This window comes from Camelus bactrianus, chromosome 10 (genome assembly GCF_048773025.1).
Source record: "Camelus bactrianus isolate YW-2024 breed Bactrian camel chromosome 10, ASM4877302v1, whole genome shotgun sequence".
Lineage (NCBI taxonomy): Eukaryota > Metazoa > Chordata > Mammalia > Artiodactyla > Camelidae > Camelus > Camelus bactrianus.
In genome coordinates this window covers 22,642,715-22,659,370 of record NC_133548.1, presented here as the reverse complement: position 1 = coordinate 22,659,370, position 16,656 = coordinate 22,642,715, and the positions used below count along the sequence as shown (strand labels likewise).

The following is a 16,656-nucleotide window of genomic DNA, read 5'->3' as shown; positions in this document are numbered from 1 at the left end:
GTTCTGAGAATTAAATGGAGCAGCCTCGGTGAAGTCACTGAGCTGTGTGCCTGCGACAGGAGGCTCTGAATGAACAACGTGTGGTGTTTTCTCCTTCCCCAGCTCCCCGACGAGCATCTGGGGCCTGGCTGCCCCTCAGCAGACACTGTGGCTGCCGGGATTTAAGAGCATGAGCTTGAGGGTCACACACAGACCTGGTTCCAGGACTCTATATGATTATGTGACCTTGGGCAAGGCAGTGCGTCTCTGAGCCTCGGTTTCCTGTTCCGTAAAGTCGGCGCTGGTGTCATTGCAGTCACGCGGCTGTAGTGAAGGGTCACGTGCAAATGTAGGTTTTGTGTACTGAGCTCAATGTCTGGTGGAGACTGTGCTTCATGGCCCCAGATGGGCTCTCCTGATGGGCTCACACCTGGGGATCCAGACTCACTTCCGGCCGCAGCGCGTCTGCCCTGCTGCGCTGGTGCCCGTTCTCCTTCCTACAGGCGGAGCAGCACTTCTAGCTCCGGAGGGAGGCCGGTGCGGCTCTTACACACCACCCTGCGCGCAGAGTCTCAGCCCTCCCTGTCCAGTGCTTGCATCTCAACCCCACACAGTTACTCTCTCTCAACCTGTGCAAAGAAAGTTAACAATTCTAACTCAGGAGCTTTGGAAAAGTCCCGCCTCCCCAGCAAGCATTATATATTTATGCTTTAATCTTCGTAGATTCCCCCGAGTCGCTCTCAGCTCTCCTGGACGTAGTGCCGTGCACCCGAAGTAATTAATGCACTTTCTATGCGCGAGGGAACATGTAATTTGCAGGAATGTGTGTCAGGACCCACCCTGCTAAATTTATACCCTGTAATTTGCAACGTTTGCTGGCACCACGTTGGCAGATGGGTGAGTCGAGCCTACCTGCTTTGCAATTATATCTGCTGGCCGGTGTTGCAGGATTGAGTAACTGGGGAGACAGAGATCTCAATCGTTTAAGTAAATTAGAACCGGCTCCTGGGACCCATCTGAGATCACCCTCTGGTAGAGGAGGCTGGTGAATAATGTTTCCTTTGCACAAGCTTGAGAGCCTCTGATAAGGGCCAGGAGAGGAAGAGGCGAAGACACGAGTCTGCAAGCTTTCCTGGGAAGGGTGGACCGCGGGCCCCGGAGAGGGAGGGGTGGACCACGAGCCTCGGAGAGGTGTCTCTGCAGCGCTGTACCCCCGCCAGGCCTCTGGAAGAGGAAAACAAAATTCATGTAACAGAAATGTTTTTATGGTCTGTTTTATGAGCTGCGTCAACCCTAATAATTGGCTCTGGGGAGATTCTTGTCAGTTTTTAAAACTGGTAGTCACTTCACAGCCTCTGTGGACTAGTGATTTTTGTAGAGTCCTCATAAAGTTTCTGTTTTGAGAAGGCTACGGGAGAATCTTGTGGCTGACCTGCAGGTTTCTTGTTCTGCAGGGTGCTGGGGCAAGGGGGTGGTGGTGAGACGACAGGGTTTTCCCATAGTCATGTTTTTTGGGGCCAGATGGACGAATCCAGCAGAAGATAAAACCAAGTGGAGGCAGACCCAGTCGTGGTATAAATCCCAGATCCTCAATTACTCCACGTGACCTTGGGCAGACTGTTTCACCTCCCTGAGCGGCCTTTCCTCATTTGCAAAATGGAGCTAATGAGTCCTTTGATTAAAGCTGTTATAAATATTAGATGTTCGTAAAGGCATCTAGCACATGGGAAACACTCAATAAATGGTAATTATCATCAGTGCCATTTCTGTTTGGGGAGGGCATATTATTTATCAGCTTGTAAAGAACGCTTGGCCACACAAATCAGGCAGACTTGGTAAACAAGTTGGGCAGAATCCTTGATTCTTTCAAAAAGCCATTTGTGTGTACACCCTGGGGCCTGCAAAACGCAGTTTGGATGTAGTGGGTGCTGTCGACGGGAATGAGGTTGTGGCTAAAGAAACAGCTCACTCATCCCAACTCCAGGGTCCCTTGAAGCGGGTGGGAGTCTCCTTTGGCCTTGGGACCTCCGGAAGGCTTGAAAAATAGAAGGAGGAATTTCGAATTTGGAGGGAGAGAGGTTCTTTCCCTGGGGAGCTGGTTGTGGTTGGGGACCCGAGCTTTAAGTGCTCCTGTTGCAAGATGAGGTTTGTAAATTCATGGACAGTTCTGTGGGCTTCCCAGTCCTGCTGGGTGAGAAAGAGTATCTCCTGCGTGTGCACGCGTGTGTGTGCGTGTGTATGGTGTGTGTGTGCATGTGTGCCTGTGTCTGGGCTGGTAGATTGCACCTGGGAAAGGCCGGTGCGTAACTGGCTAAATATTAATAAGCGTATTCAAGAGAACTGAGGCCTTTGTTTTGTCTTCATCAGAAATGAATCCGTTCTTACTGGCTGTGTTTCTGCAGGAAGCGGTGCTGCGCGAGGAAGAAACGCTGCTTTGTTTTCCCTGTAGGCTTTCCAGCCTGGGCTTCTGCTTCCTCGGAGCCTTATTTTTCGAAACATGTTTTTACAGCATAGTTACAACTCTGGAGATTACGGCCGTCTCTTACAACTTTGGTTATGAAAAGAGTTTGTGTAGTGTTTTTATTTCTTCTGATGGACCATTTTCTCACCTTCTTTTCTTCCTCCTGCGGGACGATGCCAGATATCTCCCTCCTTTGTGTCTTCTTTGTGTCCAGCTCTCTGAGGTCAGGGCCGAGCGCCACACTTTGCTTCCTGGTCATCCTGCTCCCTGGTCTCCAGTGAAAGGATTTTGTTCTGTTCTGATGTCCCATCCTTTCTCCAACTCCTATCTGTGCCTGCCCCTACCTATGTCTTCCTGGAACTTCTGTGAAGACTTCCTTATGTCAACATCACTTGGTAGGAAACTCCCTCTTCTGCTCTGAGACGGACCTTTATTTTTTGTTTCCTTGCATCAAATGCTTCCAAACTACAGTTTAGGTCCCACTGGTTTGGGATCAGACATCACCTGCCAGGCTTTTGATGAATTCCACTTGCAGGATTTGGTTGGCTGTCCTGGTCACCTGGCTGAAAAGAAGGCTAAGAAAAAAAGTCCAGAAGACAGCCCTGCATAATGTTTCTCTTACAAACCTGAAAAATGAGTTTCTACTAGGAAAAGAGACAGTTTTTCCTCCTGCCAAAGTTTTCTCTCGAAGGGAAAAAAGTGGGATCGTGGGATCGGAAGGATGAAATGAAACTCTTTAGGAAAGAATGGCTCTCCATCCCCTATTAAAATCCCTGCTGGGCACCCTCCTAAGTGTGTTGGTGCAGTTGAAATGCAAATGCTGTTTGTTCTGTTATTGATTTGCTCATAGAAAGTAGCAGAAATTTAATCCATGCAAAAAATGCTTGATTCGTTTCATCTCCTGCAAGAATTTCATTATCATCATCATCATCATCATTATTATTATTACAGAAAGGAGCACACCAAAAAAGGCAGGTCTAGAAAAACACAGTTTTTCAGAAAGCTAGTTTTATTCTTCTTACTATGTAGTTATTTTCCAGAAATCTGTTAACCAGGATCAGGAGTTTTCCAGTTTTGCGTCCACAACCACTTATTATTGCCTGATTCTACTCCTTGCTTTTTTTCCTCTGTTGTTGTTTTATGAAGATTTGAAGGAAACTGCTCTGAATTGTTTACAGAGTGCTCAGCACCTCCCCTCACATCCCACCAGCATCAGAGATTGAAAAATATAATCCACTCCGATGTCCTTGCATCTGGGTGATCCGAATGCTCAAATTCGAAGCCCGGGGTGGCTTTTTTTTATTGCTTGTTACATATTTGGGATTGCCTGCCCCTTGCTCCAGTGGTGCAGGCTGAAGGAATACAAAGTGCAGCATTAGCCGGAGCAAAACATATAACTAGGACAGTGGATCTGCTGCCAAAAATACCATCTGCTGTTTTCCGAAGCCAAAGATTGATGACTTGGGCTGTCTCCTCCTTCAGCAAATAGTCACAGAGACTCAATACTCAATATATTTATTTACTTTAAGTTTGACCAGCTTTTCGTGATATTTCTTGTTAGAAGAGGGACTATAGGATGGAGTTACAAAGTAAGCCCAACTCTTTAATCTCCAAACAGATGCCTCAAAGTCTCCAGTAGCTGCCAATAGCAAATGCTTACTGTTTCCCTACCCCAGTGCCTTCCTAGGGAGGGCTGCCAGGTTCACCGACCTGAAGTGTTACTCATCTTGTGTCACTCCCCTGCTTAAAACTGGTGGTGTTGGTTTCTCGTTGTGTACAAAGTAAAGTCCAAACTCCGTTGTCAGGCTTTGAAAGCTTTTGTTCAGCCTTCTGTCCTTTGTTCCTTATGATCGTTTGCTTTCATGCCTCCAATTGGCTTAACATTTTGTGTGGAACACAGGTCTACATTTTAACCCTCTGCAAAACCAGCCTGGTTGAAAACCATTCTGTGAAGCGTTCCATGCTGCTTCCTTGGAATACATTTCTCCCTCCTTGGTGATTCCTAGATCCCATTTTCTACTCCTGTCTTGTGGCATTTATGACCCCAGCTTCCGTCATTACCGCTGTTTAGGTGCACACACCTCTCTTCTGGTCAACCGTAGGCTTTGAATGTGCCCAAACCTTGTAGCACCCCCAACTTTGAGTATATTAGGTGCCCAGTAAGTTCTTTGTGGGTGAATGAATGAATCAATTAGTTGAATGATTGCGTACCATGAACCAGAGCACGCAGTAGGCAGCAGGTACTCATTAACAAAAGTATCTTGTCCTGTGGCGCCTATGCGGTGGCAAAATGTCATTGTCCAGGAGGACACTGGCTGCAGCGGTTTAGCAGTAAGAACGCAGGGGTTGCCCACGTAGAACATTTTCACGTCTGGATGGTCCCCCAGCACTTCAGATGTATAGTGGAAGAATTTGTGTATCAGAAGTTCTGCTATTCCAATAATTCTCAAATTAGGACCTTGAAAGGGTGGAAAGAGAACTATAGCAGTGGTAACTAGTGTTTTCTTCATGATAAGGTGGTCTGTTTTTGCTGTTTTGAGAATACACTGGTGGTAGAGAAGAAAGAGTGCTTTGGGGAGCTGGATCGACCTTGATTTGCATCCTACTTCTCCTTTCCTAGTTTGTCATCTTGAGCCTCAATTTCTTCACCTATAAAATGGGGAAAGAAGCTACTCAGTAGGGATGCAGTGTGGATTAAGTAACATACGAAAAGTCCCAGTGCAGTCTTTTTTTTTTTTTTTTTTTCCAATTGAAGTATAGTCAGTTACAATCTGTCAGTCTCTGGTGTACAGCACAATGTCCCAGTCATACATATACATATACATATACATATACATATACATATACATATATATTCATTTTCATATTCTTTTTCATTAAAGGTTGTTACAAGATATTGAGTATAGTTCTCTGTGCTATACATAAGAAATTTGTTTTTTATATATAGTAGTTAATATTTGCAAATAGTGAACTCCCAAATTTATCCCTTCCCAACCCCTTCCCCCCTTAACTTTAAGATTGTTTACTATGTCTGTGAGTCTGTTTCTGTTTTGTAGATGAGTACATTAGTATCTTCTTTTTTCTTTTTTTAGATCCCACATATGAGTAATAATAATATGGTATTTTTCTTTCTCTTTCTGGCTTTCTTCACTTAGAATGACAAATCTCCAGGTCCATCCATGTTGCTGCAAATGGCATTATTTTATTTTATTTTTATCGACTGAGTAGTATTCCATTGTATAAATATACCACAACTTCTTTATCCAGTCATCTATCGAGGGACATTTAGGTTATTTCCATGTCTTGGTTATTGTATATAGTGCTGCTGTGAACATTGGGGTGCGTGTATCTTTTTGAATTTGAGTCCCCTCTGGTTATATGCCCAGGAGTGGGGTTGCTGGATCATATGATAAGTCTATTTTTAGTTTTTTGAGGACTCTCCATGCTGTTTTCTGTAATAGTTGTACCAGACTACATTCCCACCAACAGGGCAGAAGCATTTCCTTTTCTCCACACCCTCTCTAGCGTTTATTATTTTTGGACTTTTGAATGATGGCTATTCTTATTGGTTTGAGGTGATACCTCACTGTAGTTTTGATTTGCATTTCTCTGATAATTAGCAATGTTGAGCATTTTTTCATGTGTCTATTGGCCATTTGTATGTCTATATTGGAGAATTGCTTGTGTAGGTTTTCTGCCCCTTTTTGGGTTGGGTTCTCTGTTTTTTTGTTAAGTTGTATGAGCTATTTATATATTGGAAATTAAGCCTTTGTCAGTTGCATCATTTGCAAATATTTTCTCCCATTCTGTAGGTTGTCGTTTTGTTTTGCTTATAGTTTCCTTTGCTATGCAAAAGTTTATATGTTTAATTAGGTCCCATTTGTTTATTTTTGCTTTTATTTCTAATGCCTGGGTAGACTGTCCTAGGAGAACATTGCCAAGATTTATGTCAGAAAATGTTTTGCCTATGTTTTCGTCTAGGACGTTTATAGTGTCTTGTTTTACACTTAAATCTTTAAGCCATTTTGAGTTTATTTATATGTAGGGTGTGATGGAGTGTTCTAACTTCATTGATTTACATGCTGCTGTCCAGCTTTCGCAACACCACTTGCTGAAGCCAATGCAGGTCTTAATACATAGTGAGGGCTTCACAAATGTAGGTATCACGTGTAAGAGAAGTTTGTGTGGTGGCCTGTCACTGGCATCATGAACATGTGACTTCATAGTCTGCAGAGCTGTCTAAAATTGCTTTTTGCCGCTGCTGTCCCTGAAGGTCATTTCTTACTGTTGATTATAATTATTTAGGTTGCCTTCCTTCTATATTCTAAGGTTGGAAATTCTTCCTTCTATACTGACTAGAGGTTAGGAGTTCTGAGTGCTGTATCTCTATTTAAAGATGTGAACCTCTGGGAATTTTGAAACTGGAGAAAATACCTGTGGATGGAAAAAGGGGAAAGAAAAAAAAGCCCTGGTGCTTAGGGGCAGAAAATGGAAATTTATGCAATGTTGAAATTCTTATTTCTCCATTATAGTTCTGAAGTTACTTGTCCATTATGCAATATAAAAAAAATCTGCTATGTGTACATTGGCTGGCCCATAGATATTTATATTTGCTATCCTTAGAGCTAGAAATGCTGTTCTGGTTTATCAGTGTGGACATTCAGAATGGTATTTTGTTTTCTAAATGTTTCTGAGCTTTCTTCCCTCTTGTTCTTTAAGCAGCACAGAGGAGAGGGCCTGAATCAGAAGGGAGTTTGGTAAAAACAGACATTTCCCTGAAATTGTGTGCTTGCTAGCAGGGCCCCTTAGCCTCTTGGCAGCTTGCTGGTGAGTATGGACTTTGAAGAACAATTTCTTTGGATGGTGTTTTACGAAATAGCCCCTTCTCTCCTCACGAGTTTGTAACCCCCGAGGGAGTGTTGGCGGTTTTCCCTCCTGGTGAGGAGTTGGGGTGGCTGATGGTGATGGTTATTTGAAGTCTTCCTGCCCCTCCTGACCAGTTTGGCCGACACACCCAGGCTGGAGCCCTCGGTGTCTCGGTGCCTCGGTACCTCGTGTGTGTGTGTTATCTGCTAGGATCTGGAAGGCCCTGCAAGAGAGCTGATGCCGGGCTGAGTTTGCTGGCATCCCTTGTTTCCTTAATAAAGACACTATTTTTGTGAAGTCTTCAGTTGGTTCTTTCTTTTCAGGCTTTCCTGGTGTGATCTTTGGATCTGGGACTTGCTGCTGAACTATGGGTCTGTGATTCTTGGGCCTGGTGAGTGTGGCTTGAGATGTTCCTTCCACACCTCACCGCCTTCCTGCTCCTGGGGTCTGAGCTTTGAGCCGGCTTTTTCTGTGTTTACCTAAGTTGGGGATTTTTCCTGGTTGTGGGGAGGTGGCAGGAGATTGAGTTGCTCCAGGCTGAGGTTTGGACAGAAGCTGTTTGTTTTGTGGGAACACAAGAAGCTGATCTGAGAGACAGACACCCAGACAGAGGGGTGCTTGGCAAGAATGGAGTGTACCTGTGTGCGGAACACAGATGGGAGGTATCAGCAACCTGGACTTTGATGAAAGGGCCGTAACAACATCGTGGGAAGTGATGGTCCCTGTTGTGCCAGGCAAGTCGAAGTTGCTGGAAGGATGCAGCACGCGGGTGTGGGCTGGTACCCCGAGGATGTCTGGAGTGCTCTTGGAGTCAGACTCTCCCCTGGGCAGGGTGGGTCTCCTTGCCTGCTCTGGCTTCAATGCTGTGCCATCCGAAGGGACAGCCACCTTGCTGGTGAGCCAAGATCAGCCTTCCTTTCCTGGGGTGGAGGCTCCTCTCCCTGAACATCTGGGTGTCTGTGGGGTGACTTGGCACAGGGCCGTTTTGAAAGCTTGATTAGAGCCAGGGAGAGAGAGGGAGAGAGCAAGCCAGATTCAGACTTCTCACTCCGCCTCAGGCAGAGATCAGCATTCACTTGCCTAATTTGTAGTTTCATCGAATATAAATCACTTTGGATTGCTTTTCCCTCCATATAGTTTTCTATAAACTTAACATTTTCCTTCTTGTTGAAAACAAGTGAAAACCCTTTTTATATTACAAAAGAAGGGGGGAGCCCCTAAACTAACTATATGGAAAAGTTCATTGAGGACCCAAGTACCCCTGATAGCCAAGAAGAGCCCCTGAAGGATCTGGGGGGTGAGGCTGAAGGGAGCCAGAGATGACATTGGCTTCGAGGAGGAGAGGCCCGGCCTGGTTGAGACTGACTCTTTTTGGAACAAGAACTGAAGTGGCCTCGCAGACTTTGCCAGTGCTCCCTGGAGGCTTGTCCTCTGGCCAGGTTCGGTGGAGGGGCCCAGAGAGCCTTGTGCCAGGCCTGAGAAATTTGCATGCCTGGGGTTTATCAGGGTGGGTCTGATGCCATTTTGAGCATTGGAGAAAAGGAGTGGGACTGTTTTGGTATTAGGGGGAAATGAGCAAATCAATTAAAAATAAATGCTGGACATTCTATTCCCCCTCCCCGACACTGCCAGTCCCCCAGCCGTCACCAGATCGTGGCACTGTGGCCTGTGGACTTGGCGTGACTTTGACCATGGGTTTGCCGATGACTAAGGCTGTAGAAGGAAGAGAGGAGAGGGTTCACTGGAAACAGACAGAGAGGGTGCTGGTGAGCCAGCAAAAGATGTTCATTATTTAAGTAAACTTTTTATAGAAATTTAACCTACAGACTGAAAAGTGCACAGATTAAGCAGGGGGCTCATGACTTTTCATGAAGCAAATACACCTGGGGAACCGATGCTTGGGTCGAAAAAGGAGCATTACCAGCACCCCAGAACCCCCATGGTGCCCCTCTGGCTTCCAATGTCATGGATGGTTCCTTTTGCCTGGTTTTGAAACTGACAAGAATAAGAGCCTCTCGTTCCTTTTGCTCAACCTTAAGAAACATCTGATTTCCGGCTCCTTTTCCAGGAGGCGGGTTGTGGGATGACCCTCCACCCACTGAGGTTGTGAGGACAGCTCTGAAACCTTGGCGACCAGACGCCCCACCAGCCTGCGGCTCTGGGCTCCAGTGCTCTCGCTCCAGGCGCCCTTGAATGAGCTCTTATGTCTTCCAGCAGAAAGCGTGGCTTGCTGCCACCTAGAAGACCCAGTAGCGCGGAGGCAGGAGTCCGGAGCAGGCTGTAATTGCGGGCTCACAGTGAGCCGAGCAAGCCTTGGAGAGACTCGCCACATTCCTCGCAGAGGACAAATGAGATTTATATCCCTTAATCAGAGTCAGGGCCCCCGGCACTCCCTCCCACACCAGGCCACCGGGGTGGGGGCCTCTTGCGGGGAAAGGGGCTGGGCAGGAGGGGCCCGGAGAGGTGGCCATGAACTCTTTTGTAGAATATAGTTGTGCTCAAAAGGGAGTAAAGGGAATAGAGCCCTTAGGTAACTTCCTGGAGTAACTCATTAAGAAGCAGCCACCCCCAGGTTTTTGCAAATGATCCCCTATTCAGTTTAAAATTAAAAAAAGAAAATATTTTTAGTTTGGGCCAATGGTCGGGCTGTCAGTTTCATAACTATGTAAAAGGACTCTTACCCAAACTTGTTTCTCTGGAGTTTTAAGGAATGCTTTTTCTTTTTTGTATTTTTGTAGATTCATGAATAGGATGACCTTTTCCTTTTGGCTTTTGCTTCTTAAAGGAGTCAGTCTTTTGTGTGTGTGTGTGTATTTTGATAGTGAGCAGTGCTGTGCAATCCCGCCCCCAAATCATCTTGGTGACTCTTCTAAGTTCTCCAGGCGTATTTACTGTGGCAATATTTTTAAGAAACTCATTTTGAAGAAAAGATGCCAGTAGAAGGGATAATGCATGTTCTAAAGGACCTCTCGATTTCTTCCCTGAGTGTACGTTCTAGGACCTGGCAGATACAAATGTAAGTTCTGGAACCTGTGTATTATCACGGATGTCTCTAGAGATAAACAAAAATAGATTTATGTAGTATATATTGTTCTGTAGCTTGCTTCCCCCTCCTGCCTGTGTTGATACTCTTCCATGTCACTACGTTCTGGCTCCTGGACTTTTTTTTTTTTACCAAAGGCTGCAGTGTTCTAAAGGGTATGCCATATCCTATTTACCTGTCTCCCTCTTGGTAGATGTTTAAGTTCTTTTAAGTTTTGAGCTTTTACAAATAAGGATGTAAGGAGAGAAAGCCTTCTGCATGTGTCTCTATGCATTTATATATTCCTAAGGATAGATTCCTAGAAATGGAATCAGTGAGTCCAAAGGTAAGCTCGTAATACTGGGCTCTGCCAAGTGGCCCCAGAGAGCTCATACCAATTTCTGCTCTCACCAGTTTTAAACAGTGGGCGCTGTCCTCACATCCATGCCAGCTCTCAGTATTCTCCATCTTGTTAGCTTTTGCTGCTCAGATTGTTTTAAAACATGGCACTTCCACTTGCATTTGTCTAACTACCAGTGACGTTGTGCATCTTTTTTCCCTTGTTGCCCAGCCATCTGCATTTTTGACATGCTTGTTTATTTCCTTCATCCATTTTTCTCTTGGTGTGTTTGCAGTTTTCTTATTGCTTTTTAAGGAGTTCTTTGCAAATAGGGATGCAGAGGATTGTTTTGGAGGACCACATTTAGGGAAAAGAATCATCTCGATTGGCATTCCTGGCTGTAAAGTGCCATGAAAGATCGTAGCCCGTCTTCTTTTTGGCACTGGTTAGAAGCTTTGGTTTTCTGTTTTGTTTTTATTTAATTAGGTGTAGATTTTCCTCCTGGCTGGAGAGTCCCGGCTGTCTGTAAATGCATTATCTTTGGTGTGGCACAGGACGGGTGGTGCTGTGCCCTGGAAAGTGAGCGGCGCCAGGCAGGGGTGGGTTGCCTGTTGGAGCTGATTAGTGTGGATGTTGAGCGCGAAGCTGAATCCCTTGCCTCATTTCTCTTAAAGACCGCAGTCTCTCGTGTGTTTAGCATAAAGGCGCATGATCGACAGAAGTAGAGATGGGGAGAACTGGAGCTGCGTTCCTGGCATTTCCTAGATCAGGGTTGCTCCCTAAACTCTCTCAGCAGTATCGGAGCCAGTATCCTTCCCTCCTCGTCCGGAGCCTGTGGAGGGTTGCCGCCTTCTGTATTGGTCAACAAACTGGGCTGTTTGTTCAGAAGAGGCCAGGGCTGCCAGGGCTGGGAGTAGCTGGTGGCCCAGGTCCCCAGCACTTCCGTAGCCGTTGATGACAGAGGCAGACCCTTGACAGACCCCTTTAGACCCCTACATCCCGCCAGGCCACCCTCACTGTCTCCAGTGGCAGAGGGCTCGCCGCTTTGCCTACTCTGGATGAGAGTCCCAACCCCAAATGCCACTGTCTTGGGTGCAGCTGTCACTTCTCCCTGGATACGGAAAGAAACAAACAAAGGCCAAGTGTGTAGGGTGCTGATGGTTTGGGACTCACTGCGGGGAGAGGGGGAGTCAGCCTGCCTGTGGATGGAAGCCGAAAGGCTTCACTGAGGCTGCCTCCCACCCAATACAGAACAGAAACAGAAGGGCTGACTCTTACGGATTTTATCAGCAACTAGATGCACCCGGGCCTGGTCCTTCTCCCCCAGGAACGTGTGTCCAGCCTTGATGTCTTGTGAGCCTGTTCTGAGCGATGGGCCACCACTGAACGTTGGTTTTGTCTCACAGGCTGCTGTGTCAGATACTGCTGCCAGCCCGTGCCCTATACTGAGTCCTTGTGCCCAGGGTTTCTGGAGGCCAGCTCTTACCTGCCGAGGTTACAGTCTAAAGTATTGGGCTACATTTGAATTTTTACTTGGAGCCATGAAGAATGGCTAGTTTAAGCTCAAGCAATCACTCAAGCCAGAAGTGAAGATTGCTTTGTAAAAAAAATCCCAGGGTCCATGGACTTCCTAGGAAGGAGAAGAAGAATCATAATACGAATACAAGTATTTTGGGACCCTGCCTCCCCCATCCCCATTTTTCAAATAATCAAGTTGAGATCAGATCATTCTCTGAGCATAAATAAACCGGTTTTCTTCCCATAAATCTCAAGCCACATACAAATGTGGACTGTCCACTCAATGGAGGAATAATTTTAACTTGCAGGAATAATCCACAGACAGTTGGGTGAAAGGCTCTTCATGAGATTATAGCACATCCATATTTCCATCCACCCACACACGTTCTGCCCCCCTCCCTACCTCCATCTCAGCAAACATTCTGTCCTCGGCTCTGGGCTACATTAGGACACTTTCCCTCCTCTGGTGAAAGTTGCTCATGGGGTTTTGCAGGAAGACAGGCACACATACAATGGAGCATTGTGATAAGGGAAGAGATAGAGGTTGGCATAAGTTCTGCTGAGGATTCTGATAGGAGAGCTTGTAAGGTGACCTGCATGGAGGAGCCAACTGCTGGGGAGGTGGACTGGCCAGGACACCCTGGCCTCCTGTGCTGACCCCAGGACCGTGGGCCTTACCCTTCATGGGATGGGGCCATGGGAGGATTTTAAACAATGAGGGCTGTGGTCAGATTTGTTCTACAGTTATCTGAAGGGTAACTTTTAGAGATCGAGACCGGATCTTGGAAAGCCAGCGAGGAAGCCATTAATGCAAAGCCGTAACGGCAAGAGAGAAGGGTTTGAACTAGGGTTGTGAGTGGTAGGGATGGTGAGGAAAAATGGACATGGAAATACTTTGCACTGGTTGATGGATGTGGGCGGAGGTGAGGGAGAGGATGATTGGCTGTTCTACCAACCGAAATACCAAGTGATGCACGAGGGGCAGGTTTAGAAGACAAATCCAAAGTTCTGTTCTGGATGTGCTGAGTTTGTTCTGGGACAAAAGTATCTTGGGCAGTAAAGGATGGAAGTATTCGGCCGTGGATGGGAGATGGAATTGAAGGGAAGAGAGCTGAGTTGGAGGTTGACCTTTGTGGCAGACGAGACCGCTTATCCAGGGAAGATGAATCTGTTGCTCACGCAGCAGGAGACACAACTCTGGAGGCGGATGAGGAATGGTGGAGGGAGAGGAGCCTCCAAGGTGACTGCGGAGGAACGGTCTGAGAGCCAGACGTGTGGGGGCGAGGGAACAGAGAAGGTGGTGTCAGGGAGGCCAGGGGAGTGGAGTTGTGGGAGGAGAGCGCCATCCCGGTGGCCCACTGCAGCGGAGTTGTGTGTGAGACAAAGGCCGAAAGTGACTTTTGGATGGGGCAGTTGGGAGGCTTGGGACGCCATGGGTGACTTTGTGAGGACAGGTCCAGGAGAGCAAAGCTGGCAGGACCCAGCTGGGTGCCAGGGGACTGAAGATCATGCAGACTGTAGGGGCTGAACCTGTGGAAAGCTTAATCACGGTCTCGGCGTTCACCAAGCCTTTGACTTCTTTCCCGAGTCGGTGCCGAGCTGCGCCCGCTAACAGCGCCTTGTACTGATCTGAACTGCAGCCATGCGGTGGGACCTCTTCAGGATATTGAAAAATCGTTTTCTAGTGAGCAGCTCTCATCTCCCAGTCTCTCATCTCAGCCGCAGGGATTCTATCCTGTTCAGTTTCAGGTGGATCCTTTTACATTTGAGATCTCCTTTCCTCTAATCGTTAATCATGTAACTACATTACAATGATATGTCTTGTGTAATGACGTATTCTGGACCTGCATTACACCTCGTCTTTATATAATAGTAATTCCTTAATAGTGAATAATAATACCTTTAACAAATGAACTCTGGCTAATTATATGGCCTCTGTCTGCATGCTATCATATAAAATGTATGAAAATCCCAGAAGCTTCCACTGAATTTTTAGTGTATATATATATTTTTTTTTAATTTACTTATTTATTTATATTTATTAATTTTAATTTTATTTTTTAGAGGGGAGGTAATTAGGTTTATTTATTTATTTTTGAAGGAGGTACTGAGGATTGAACCCAGGACCTTATGCATGTTAAGCATGCACTCTACCATTTGAGTTATATTCTCGCCCCCCTCCCCCAGTATATAGATATATGTTTTTTTATAAGAGGTTTTCTGATGCAGATGATAAACAGTGAGAGTTGAAATGTGTTCAGGTATGGAACTGTGTGAGTCCAATATCAAGATGGACGAAACAGCCTTTGATCACCCTGGAAAGCTTATCAAGGATGTGTTTGGTCCATCTCCATTTTATAGATGAGCAGACTGAGGCACAGAGGACTGAAGTCTTTTCCCAAACATGGGAGAAATGGAGTTAGAATTCAAAGTTTGTGCAATAAATGCTGGAGAGAGTGTGGAGAAAAGGGAATCTTCCTGCACTGTTGGTTGGAATGTAGTTTGGTGCAGCCACTATGGAAAACAGTATGGAGATTCCTCAAAAAACTAAAAATAAACCAACTATGATCCAGCAGTCCCATTCCTGGCATGTATCGGGAGGGAACTCTAAATGGAAAAGACATATGCACCCCAATGCTCATAGCAGCACTATTTACAGTAACCAAGACATGGAAACAGCTAAATGTCCATTGACAGATGACTTGATAAAGAAGTTGTGGTATATTTATATACAACAGAATACTACTCAGCCATAAAGAAAAATAAAATAATGCCATTTGCAGCAACATGGATGGACCTGGAGAGTGTCATCCTGAGTGAAATAAGCCAGAGAAAGAAAGGAAAATGCCATATGGTATCACTTATATGTGGAATATAAAAAAATGACACAAATGAATTTATTTACAAAACAGAAACAGATTCACAGACATAGAAAACAAACTTATGATGATAGGGTAGGGGGAGGCGGGGTTGGAGGTATAAATTTGGAGTTTGGGATTTGCAGATACTAACTACTATATATAAAATAGATAAACAGCAAGGTCCTACTGTATAGCACAGGGAACTATATTCAATACCTTGTGATAGCCTATAATGAAAAAGAAAATGAAAAGGAATATATATATGTATTTATGTATAACTGAATCACTGTGCTGTACACCAGAAATTAACACAATTGTAAACCAACAATACTTCAATTTAAAAAAAAAAGAATTTAGGGTCTGTGGGCTCCAGGGCTGACTTGAATGAGACCAGCTCTATAATCCCTCTTTCAGTTATAATTGGCTTTGTTTTCTGGGCCATCATAAACCTGGAGATCCTGAACAGGTTAGTCCGCCTGGTTTCAGCCCTTGTGTTTACCTGATCCGACAAATCGCTTGCAAAGGTGAGTTACTCACTCTGAAACCGGTGCTCATTCAGACGTGCAGGCTGAAGCGAGGGCTCCAGCAGTAAGTACTGCTTAATTCTGGCACTTGCTAGGTGTGCAAACATCATTTGCTCAAGAAGTCAGCTAATTCCCCGTGATGGAGGGCCTGTCATTGCACTGAGCGCTGAGGGAGGGTGCCTGCTTGAGCAGATTGTGGGAGCGGGACGGACCAGTTTAATGGATTAAGCTACTTAAGAACATTTTAAAAGATGCACCCATTAATATGTCTTCCCCTCTTGTTTGGTGGTAGCAGGCTGGCGTTTTTGATCTTCCTGGCAGAGGTCCCCTCCTAATCGGAAGTGATAAGCCAAACAGTCATTCATTTGCTGAGACATGATGGGAGATTGTGGCTCATCGGAGTGAACCAGAGAGCCCTGAATCCATAGGGAATGCGAGGCAGGTCTGACTCGTGGCCCTCAGGAGAGTGTGGGACCAGACATCTCTGCGGATGGCAGAGGAGGTCGGAGTTCTAAAGTGTGGAGGCAGGAATTGAGTCTCCTCCTGGGGCTGGAACCTGGATTCTCTGTCTAACTCCAGCCCTGCCCTCTGAGAGGCTGGCTGACCTCTGGGTCTTAGTTTCTTTGATTTTAAGAAGGAGGAACTACCTTCAGTACCTGCCTTGCAGGGATGTTTGCAGTTCTTCAGAGAAGGAGCTCTATGTAAATCCTGGGTATTATTTTTAAATGCTGAAGAATGTATCTAGGACAGGCAGATGGTGAGTATTTGCCTGCCGTGAGAACTGGGGGTGTGTCCACAGAAACAGGAATGAGTGAGTCAAGAGCTGGGAAGGGACTTGGATGTCATCTGTTACTGCCTTATTTTACACCTGGGGGAACTGAGGCCCAGGGAGATGGAGCCCCACACCCATATCCCAGCAGTGAATCCCATGTACCTTTCTCTTTGGCTGGCTTCATAACCATGTGATTTGGAAGGGTTAGTTCATGGTTATAGTTTGGCTGCCATTAAAGAGCCCTAGGAATGATCCAAGGAGGCCTAATTATTTCTTAGGAATGTTGGATCTTAGACTGTCACATTGTTACAAG

At 45.8% G+C, this 16,656-nt stretch overlaps 1 protein-coding gene across 5 annotated transcripts in view; it reads left to right on the top strand.

The window, feature by feature from the left end:
* Window positions 1-16,656, top strand: part of LDLRAD3 (low density lipoprotein receptor class A domain containing 3) — a 227,365-nt gene that overhangs the window by 42,350 nt on the left and 168,359 nt on the right. The window contains exon 1 of one of the 5 annotated variants that reach the window (XM_074372169.1): window positions 10,189-10,322. The exons of the other annotated variants lie outside the window; for them this stretch is intronic. The gene's annotated coding sequence lies outside the window, so the exon portion shown is untranslated. Of the gene's footprint in view, window positions 1-10,188; window positions 10,323-16,656 lie in introns of those variants that run through there. 5 annotated transcript variants of the gene reach the window in all.